Source organism: Rhamphochromis longiceps, linkage group LG9, assembly GCF_057381845.1.
Source record: "Rhamphochromis longiceps isolate RC_006_pf linkage group LG9, R_longiceps_female_GT1.1, whole genome shotgun sequence".
Classification (NCBI taxonomy): Eukaryota; Metazoa; Chordata; class Actinopteri; order Cichliformes; family Cichlidae; genus Rhamphochromis; species Rhamphochromis longiceps.
Genome location: NC_140565.1, coordinates 14,359,429 through 14,368,908, shown reverse-complemented (window position 1 = coordinate 14,368,908; position 9,480 = coordinate 14,359,429). Strand labels below are relative to the sequence as shown.

Here is a 9,480-nt window from a genome sequence, read left to right as displayed (position 1 = left end):
CAAGCAACCAGTTTGATCTTTTGCACCAATGATTAATTTACTTTCTATTATCAGGAGATTTGTGCAAATAGTTTATAATTTCAAATGTATCAGAGCAAATACAGCTGCTCTTTAAATATATTTTAAACAAAATGTGTATTGAAACCTGATATTTATTAAATGTTTTAAAATAAGCCAAATTGTACCAATATTACACACAAATAATGACTTACACCTCTAATTTAGATCTTTGTAATCATGTGGAGAACATTACTGAGTTTATAAGATAGCAAAAGGTAGTTTCCCCCTTCTTTGAAAAGCACCTCTAAATGTGTGAAAAGTGAAATTAAACCACCCACATAAGCCAAGGTCAACAAAAGCAAGGCTAACGATCCACATCAACGCATCTGGCCTCCTCTGGCTCATTAAGAATTCGAGACGAATTCGAGACGCACCCAGTTCACCCAGTGACCACTAAACATACGCTAATGTGTCTTTTAGAGTTCCTGTATCACACCCTGCTACCTCTGATTAATTATCAAGTCAATGCAGACAGATGGCACCAGGGCCATGAGAGATAAATGAGGGTAAAGGTGTTTGTGTTAACATGTCTTGATTTGAAGTAACTGCAAAGACACAGAAGTCAAATTGTTTGCAGATGATACAAAGTTATTGTGGAAGTAACATGGAACAACTTCTGAATGAACTAGAAAATCAATTTAGGACTTGATTTTTCTATAATGATTTAACACTGAATCTGAGCAAAACAAATCTCATACTATTTGGGAGTCAAGCAAATTATATCATTAATAAACTGATGATAAATAACATAGAATTAGGATAATAAACCAAACCCACTTTTTAGCCTTTTTATTAAATACTCTTAAATTTAAAGGCTTGACTGACCTCAGAACTCTACACATAATTTATAAAGCAACAAACAAATGACCCACAACATTTAGGACTTGATCAGGGCTTATGTGGAACCTTCTTTAAATCTCAGTGATTCACCGAGATAGAAAACAATTTGAAAGAGTGAGTGGTGAATCAAAGAGAAGAAATTAAATAAACTTAATGCAAACTGCACAAAAGAATGTAAAACTCAGCAATAAATCTAGTGAGCAGCACTTCTCTGAGCGAAACGAGCTTCTTGATGTCAGAGGTCAAAGGAGAAAGACCAGATGACTTCATGCTGATAGGAAGGCAGCAGAGACTAAAAATAACCACTCATTTAAAGCAAACTATACAGAAGACCATCTCTGAGAACACAACATGTCAGAATTTGAAGCACATGGGCTAGAAGCAGCAGAAGACCACACTGGCTACAACAGCTGTCAGCTAAGAACAGCAAACTGAGGAAACAGACTCACAAATATTAGACAATAAGAGATTGGAGAAATGTTTCCTGGTCTGATGAGTCTCCATTTCTGCTGTGACATTCTGGGTCAGAGGTTAAACACAAGATTTCATGACTTTCAATTTTTAATATCCTCAAATATTGTAAATTATGATGTTAGAGACTCAATGAAAGCAAAACAAAAATGCAGACAGTATTTAATCGTAGAAAAGTCGTCATTTGTTGGAAGAAAATGGATGGCACTGACTGCAACATTTACAATATATATAAAAAGTTGACTTCATCAGTCTCCTACTCGAGCCTTCATCTGCCCCACCAACTCTGGTGAAAAGAAGGGAAAAAAGATGTACATTACATGTTAATGTTTTTCTTATTGTTTTATTTTAACTGAGATTCACTGAGTCTTATCAAAACAGCCTCTGTTTTATATTTAAATGGAAAGAAGATAAAATCTACAAGAAATAAAACAGTTAAACAGGATAAAACATGTGTGTAGCTTCCATGTTGAAAAACTGCAGATGAGTTTTAAGTCTTTTAAATCTTTGTGAAAAGCACCAGCATGTGGTTTGGCAAGACCAAGATTGAATAATAATAATGGATTACATTTATAATGTGCTTTTCAGGACCCCTCAAAGCTCTTTACAATACCACTATTCATTCACTACAGTTGTAGCCATGGCTGCCATATCGCGCCATCGGCCCCTCTGTCCATCACCAGTAGGCGGTAGGTGAAGTGTGTTGCCCAAGGACACAACAACCGAGACTGTCCGAGCCGGCAACCTTCCGATTACAAGACGAACACCCAACTCTTGAGCCACGATCACTCACGATGGAAAAAATCTTCATCTGAAGCTTTGCTGAACATAAGGATTTCTCTCAGGTCATCACGATTCGGCCTTTATCCTGATCAAGTTCTAAATGTTTTGGCCAAAGATTTGTTTGTTGCTTTATAAATTATGTGTAGAGTTCTGAGGTCAACAAAGTCTTTAAATTTAAGAGTATTTAATAAAAAGGCTAAAAAGTAAGTAGATTTTAATTTTGAGATTGGACTCTCACTTTTATAAAACTTGTGTGTACTGCCAAGCACTGTTTTAATATATAAATATATTAAAACAGTGCTTGGCAGTACACACAAGTTTTATAAAAGTGAGAGACATCTGAAGAGAGTTCTTAGGGGACACACTCGTCACAAAAGCGTACTCTGACCTGGAAGTCTTGGTTGAATTCATTGACAACCAGTTGCAGTACTCTGGTAGCTTCACGCGTACTGATGGATATATGCTAAATGCAGAGAACATTGACTACGCGTGAAGAAAGAGGATGTGCACTTGGTGTTGACTGAGCTGGATCCCTGAGGGGTGGCATTGAGGCACACAAGACGTCTCAGGCGAAGGCGAACTATTTTTCAAAAGGGCTGAACTTCATCTGGCACCTGTACTCCTACGGCAAACTTAAACCATATGGCATCTCAATCAATGAGAGTGTTGATGGTTTGTCGAGAAAAATAATCTGTCTTAATGCATACACAACAAATAGTAATCTGAAAGTGATCGGGGGGTGTTACGTAGAAGCGGTGCAGCGGTGTAGAGTTGCCAGAGGTGATCTTGGAACTGAAAATGGCCATGTTATAGGCTTTCAGTGTTTCCTTGTGCCCGTGGCTCCTTACGACACCTTTGAGAGTTACCTGGAGGGAGGAAGTACTTCCAATGAAAGAATTGAATACTGGTGGCATTTTCTTCACAGCCAGTGTCTGGAGTTCTGGTTATTCTTATTTGCAGACATCAGAGACAATGGGTACTTTGATGGTGGGTTTCCGGACAAAAACCTTCAGTTTGTTTTGCATGGGTCTTATCCGGGTGAGCTAATAAATTGTGTTTTCTTGCATGTATGGATGCATGCGTTTGTGAGTGAGAGATAAAGGGAATGGAGGAAGTGATAGAGAGGGAGTAGAAAAAGTATAGTGAGTGATGAGATGTGGACCAGATTGAGGGAATGGAGAGACTTGCAGGAAGAAAGAGACAAGAGAGGGAGAAGAGGTGGAGAGCAGCAGGGAGTAAATGAAATGAAAATTGTGTAAATACTATGATTTAGGCTTAAGAAATCGGCTACCTTAAAGAACAGTGTAACAACCAAGACTAGAGAAAGATCTGTGTTCAAGATGTTGACGTGGCATATGTAAACTTCTTATCTATAATATTAACTCTTTACAATAAACACTATCCCCTGGTGAATAAAGCAAAGAAAACTGAAAACATGGCTAACAAACGCATGTAAGAAAAAGAATCTGTTATACAAGAACAAACTTATAAAAGGTATAAGATAAATTCATAATAATTATGAGAACGAGTAAAATAAATTACTACATTAAACTTTTAGATAAAAAAAATATGAAAAGCGTGGACAGTACTAAATGATATTGTAAATAAAGGAACTAAAAGATTGGAATATCCCCATAACTTTCAAACACAAAATACACTGATCAGTGACATAAAACAATTTGCAAATGGTTTTAATGACTTTTTTCTTAATGCTGGTCCTGGCTTACCTAAAGAAATTGTAAAAACTGGACACCCTTCTAAAAATAAAACATTAACTATTACTGTAGCAAACTCAGCGGGAGTAGATGAACCAAGCCAATGGTAAAGACTAATGTAAAATATCACAGCATTACAATCACAGGAGTTAGTGTGTGGAACACCTGTACGTATGAAATTAACAAAAGTACATCAATACAAAAATTCATACGATTGTTTAAAAATAATAAATTGCACAGTGGGGCAGCACAACTGACACAGCAACACACACGGGGAAACAAGGAACCAGGAGAAGATCACACCACAACCATAAATGATTAAGAAAGATGAATAAAACTCATATATATAGTTATATATATATATATATAGGGCTGTTTTAATTTTATGCATTATGTGTTTTATTTCTATATTTTTGCTGTTTTCTGTTATTCTATTGTTTTGAACTTATTTTCTGTACAGCACTTTGTTCCTGTGCTGGGTATTTTAAAGTGCTTCATAAATAAAATTGGATTGGAACTTTGTGTTGACAAGATTGTTAGTTAAACAATTACAAGTCTACAAATCAGTATTGTTTGTATGGACAGCAACTTTTTTTAAAATTTGTTTATTAAGAGATTATACAAACTTATATACGTTGTATTGTATACATCTTACGTGACATATTTTATCAAACATTTCTTTCCCAATCATTTTAACGTTTTCTTGTTAAACAAAACACAAATTAAAATACAAAAAACATCATAACAACACAAGAACAGAAAATTCAGAAAAGAAAAAAAGAAGAAAAAAGTGAGTAAATTAGAAAAAATATTCAATAAATAAATTAAATTAAATTAAATTAAAAAAATTAAAATTAAACACTATATAAATACAATTTAAAAAATTAAATTAAATTAAAAAAGAATAGAAGGGGGGGGGGGAATAAATCCTATGCCTACCTTAAAAAAAAAAAAAAGAACATTTCAAATTCTTTTCAATCTATTCGGAGGGTGGGTAAATTGCATTGTTCTAAGGAAAAGATTTGAGATATTCCACAAGAATGTCCGGACAGTATTAAGCCATTGCAATGCAGATGGAAGTAAAATATAGCATCTAGCAAGAAGGGAACAAAAAGCTAAGATCTCAGTTTGCTGGGGAGTTACATTAAGAGGGATCTTTGGAACTCCAAATATGGCAACTAAAGGGTCTTCTCAGATCTGACTTCCAAGAACCCCTGACAGTACAGAAAAGAAATCAGTCCAAAATTGGTTCAAACTTGGGCAGAAGAAAAACATATAATGATAATAGATTGGATTTATATAGCGCTTTTCAAGGCACCCAAAGCGCTTTACAATGCCACTATTCATTCACTCACTGGTGGAGGCAAGCTACGGTTGTAGCCACAGCTGCCCTGGGGCAGACTGACAGAAGCGAGGCTGCCATATCGCGCCATCGGCCCCTCTGGCCAACACCAGTAGGGTCTATGTGAGTGGAAAGAACTTTCCACTCACATAGACACTTTCCACTTAATCTTGCTTTCACTCACCCACTGACTGAACAACCCAAAGAACGACCAAATGAAAGACCCACTGAACAACCCACTGAACAACCCACTGAACAACGCACTGAACAACGCACTGAACGACCCATTGAACGACCCATTGAACGATCCACCGAACTGAATTTGGTGTTGAATTTTTTTTTTTTGCTAATTTAAGAGCAGTTAAAACGGACACTAAAGTAATGGGTAAGAGGTTAAATTGAAAGTAAAACAGTAATTTTAGGCATTACATTTTTGAGATTTTATAAAGTATGAGGTGGAAGGATTTGGTAAAGCTCATTTGTACGGCTGCTTTCTAACTGTACTTTCTGTTTTCAGACCTCAGAAACAGCATTTTAAAGAAATGTAAATGATGCCAGTTGGTTGAAACTTGGTAGGGTGAAGTAACTCACAAAAGAAGAAGCTCAACCCCCCACAATCCTGCCCACACCCACAAACCTCCTTAAAAGCCCAGAATTGCTCTTAAATCAGCCTTAGGATACACAGCACTATCCTGCTTGGTTTGGAGCCCTTTCATCAGAGATACTTTTTCCAGCTTTCCTCTTTTGATCACTGGGACTTCAAAGATGGAACATGGGATGCACTTTTCTCCAGGTATGTACTCAGCATTGTTGCCTGGTGAGCTACATGAATAGAGTTGGCTAACCTCTAAGACAACTTGCAAAAATACTCTTTCACTCTGTGTTGTAAGTCCTGATGGCAGAAGTCACTCTTGGTTCTGAATAATGTATAAATATCCCACCTTTTTTCTGGGAAACTTTTGTGTTTCAGACTCAGCAATTTACTTTTTAAAAACTTTTTTTCTGCTGTCTCAGAAGAGAAACAAGATTTTGCTGTCCCAAGAAGCCAGGATGGCAACATCACTGCCACTCTGCACCATCCCAGCACTGCTCCAGAGAAACCTAAAGGAAAGGCCCGGGTGGTGTTCACAGAGAGACAGTTGAATATTCTTGTCCATCACTTTAATGCGAAACATTACTATGAGCCAAGGGAGATTAAACAGCTGGCAGAGATGACAGGACTGACCTACAAACAGGTGAGTGTTTTTCAACTTACTACAACATAAGAAATTGAATTTTGGGTCCATTGTACTCATTAAATGTTTTCTGTTTTCTTTTATCTTTAGGTAAAAACTTGGTTTCAAAACAAACGGAGTAAGTTTAGGAGGAGTTCACATCCTCAGCATGTGAATCAGGATGTCCCACTTCATGTAAGTATCTCCTATTATTAAACAGAATTGTTTCTGATTCTGTCATTATCTGGGGAATTGACTGTATTTAAAAAAGTGTAATGCCAATAATTTAAAACAACTATTCTCGTTTTACTGACAGTCCCCTTGTCCCCTTCAGTTTCAGGGAGAGAGACAGCCCCCGTTCAGGGAGCGGTACACCCAGCACCAGGTAAATTCAATGAGAATGGGTGCAAATAATCAGGCCCACTATTCTCATGCTGTGGGCAATTCTGCGGCTGGACCTCAATGGACCCTCCCCGACTCCCCTCAGATGTTTGGCTGGTCAATGCCACCAGGCAACGGGCATCACGAATACGACACAGCTGTTCAAAACCCAGCAAAAATGTCCACTATGATCGAAGCAATGGGAAGAGCTGTGAGTACTCAGACTGTTCTCATTGAACACAACATGGATAAGATCTTGGAGAAGCTCACGGCTCTTTAACAAGAAATTGACAGACCTGGTGACGAGTGACAGACATTTAGACTGTCTGTGAAATTGGAGGCACCAAACCCAAACATCGTCTCTCCCCTGCATACCGATGTCCCTGGAAAGCCCATCAAGACCTTTTTTTTACTGTTACTGTTTTAGAGTTCCTTTTTTTCCTCTTGTCCCTGATGTACGAATTTTCACTGTCTTTTTGTCTTTTTGGTTTCTTCCTGGTGCGGCTACATCCGCAGCCCCAGGACACAGGAATTTCATTGCATGTTGTACTTTGTATGACTGTGTATTTGACTAATAAAATTTGATTTGAACACCAGGGGCCCGTTCTTCGTACGTCGCTTACTACATCCAAGATCAAATGACACATCCAAGATCAAATCATCGCGCTAACCGTGAGCTCGCTAATCCGGTTCCCCGAACACACCTGCTGTTGACGATTAGTACAGCTGGACGCAGTAATGTGACATCACTGGGTGTCGTAAAAGGGGCCACGCATCGATAGTAGAAACATTGATCGGCAACCCTCTGATTGGTCGGCGAAAATGTCAACGGAGCGCGCTCAGCTCGGTATTTTTCGGCAGCAGAGCAAGAACTCTTGAGTGAGGGATTTCAGGAGTTTCAGAGTTTAATCAGAACGCAAGGGAACACTGCAAAGGCTGCAAAAGCAAGGAGCGAGGGCTGGCAGGAAGTTGCTGACAAATTAAACTCGTAAGTAATTTAATAATAACAATAATAATGGAGTGGATTGATATAGCGCTTTTCAAGGCACCCAAAGCGCTTTACAATGCCACTATTCAGTCACTCTCACATTCACACACTGGTGGAGGCAGCTACAGTTGTAGCCACAGCTGCCCTGGGGCAGACTGACAGAAGCCAGGCTGCCATATCGCGCCATCGGCCCCTCTGGCCAACACCAGTAGGCGGTAGGGTAGATTTATTATATTACACTATATTATCCAATATTATATTACATTATATTATAATATGTTATATTTTATCCTCTTTCACATTAGAGCCACGACAGGACCCACTAGAACATGGGAACAGGTAAAAGTGAAATATAAGAATATCCTACAGAATGGTAATATTTATCACTTATATTGCTTTTAGTCTCTTGGAAAGAGACCCTGGAATAATCTGTTTGTTTATAACAGCAACCAAGAAAAGGGCAGAGGAAAAAAAGACAGGTGGTGGTCCTGCACCCCCTCGTCAACAAGTTGGTTAAGTGAATAATACCCTCACGGGAAAATCGATATCTCTCTATGAGCACACTGTCGCGCTGAGCTAAAGGATCCTGTCTATCCCGCAATATACGCTGAATTCTGAGGACTTTCCTTATCAATCTTGCACCTTCCGCAATGGGTGGCTCGCGTATACGGACAGGACATGGCTGCGACAGGCTTCCCAAATCCACCTTCGCTTTTATAGCCGTGGTCTCTCATCTTGATTACACGAAGTAATTTACAATTGCTACTCTGAAATATGAATTACATCTGTAATAATCACATACATGTAATAGAATGTTAATAGTACATTTCCCTTTTTTAGGAAATGACCTGTGTGAAATCAATAAATGGATCAGGTGCTGCATTGTCTTTAGTTACATTGATGTTATTTATTTATGGTGAAACAGTGGTGGAATATCGCTGTTGCTTTCGTATGATGACGCGGACATACCTGCGTGGCCGCGATCTAATCCTGTTTACATAAAGTAAACCTGCTCCCGAGCAGGTTTACGCTTACGGCTCTGTTGCTATGACAGCAAGTCCCGGATGAGCTTCGGGGAACCGACTGATCCAGGATCACGCGAAATCGTCAACAATCTAATCCGGCTAACCTACTTAGCGAGGTACGAAGAACGGGCCCCAGTTCAGCACTGAATGGAATATAAACAACCCAGGACTTTTTGTTTTATTATTTTTATTGTCTTCATGTAGCTCAACATAGTCTCAGATTTGATCGCTTTCAGTAAAGGGGGAGGGGGGAATTCAATATCCAATGGATTTTAGAAATATTAGAATTCAGTAGGCTCCGGCTACTGTAAATAGTCAAAATAGCCAAAACACATACTGGGATATCAGAGAAAACACCATCAGAAATTCTGCATATAAGATTAAGAGATGAATTCATCAAAATGTGTTTTGTTTCATTTTGTTGTATTTGTTGTAAAAAATATTGTACATGAAGAAAATTCTCTTCCTTGTGTGTGAGAAACTGTAAATAAAATATTAGTTTCACCCATTCAAACTGAACTTTCTACATGTCTCCAAACCTTCTGTCAGAGACTGAACATCCGCATATGGAAAAGAAATAGTAAAAACTTATATGTGATTTACTCATGAAAGTGGCCACTTTCTCATTACTTTCATATATTGTTTTAGTAAGTATCCAAAA

General features: G+C 38.2%; 1 long non-coding RNA gene across 1 annotated transcript; it reads left to right on the top strand.

Annotated features, from left to right (window-relative positions):
- The first annotated feature begins 6,334 nt into the window (after positions 1–6,334).
- Positions 6,335–7,321, top strand: LOC146662022 (uncharacterized). The gene is made up of 3 exons (XR_014913195.1): positions 6,335–6,446; positions 6,537–6,620; positions 6,760–7,321. It is a non-coding gene; the product is annotated as an uncharacterized LOC146662022 (long non-coding RNA).
- Positions 7,322–9,480: the final 2,159 nt, after the last annotated feature.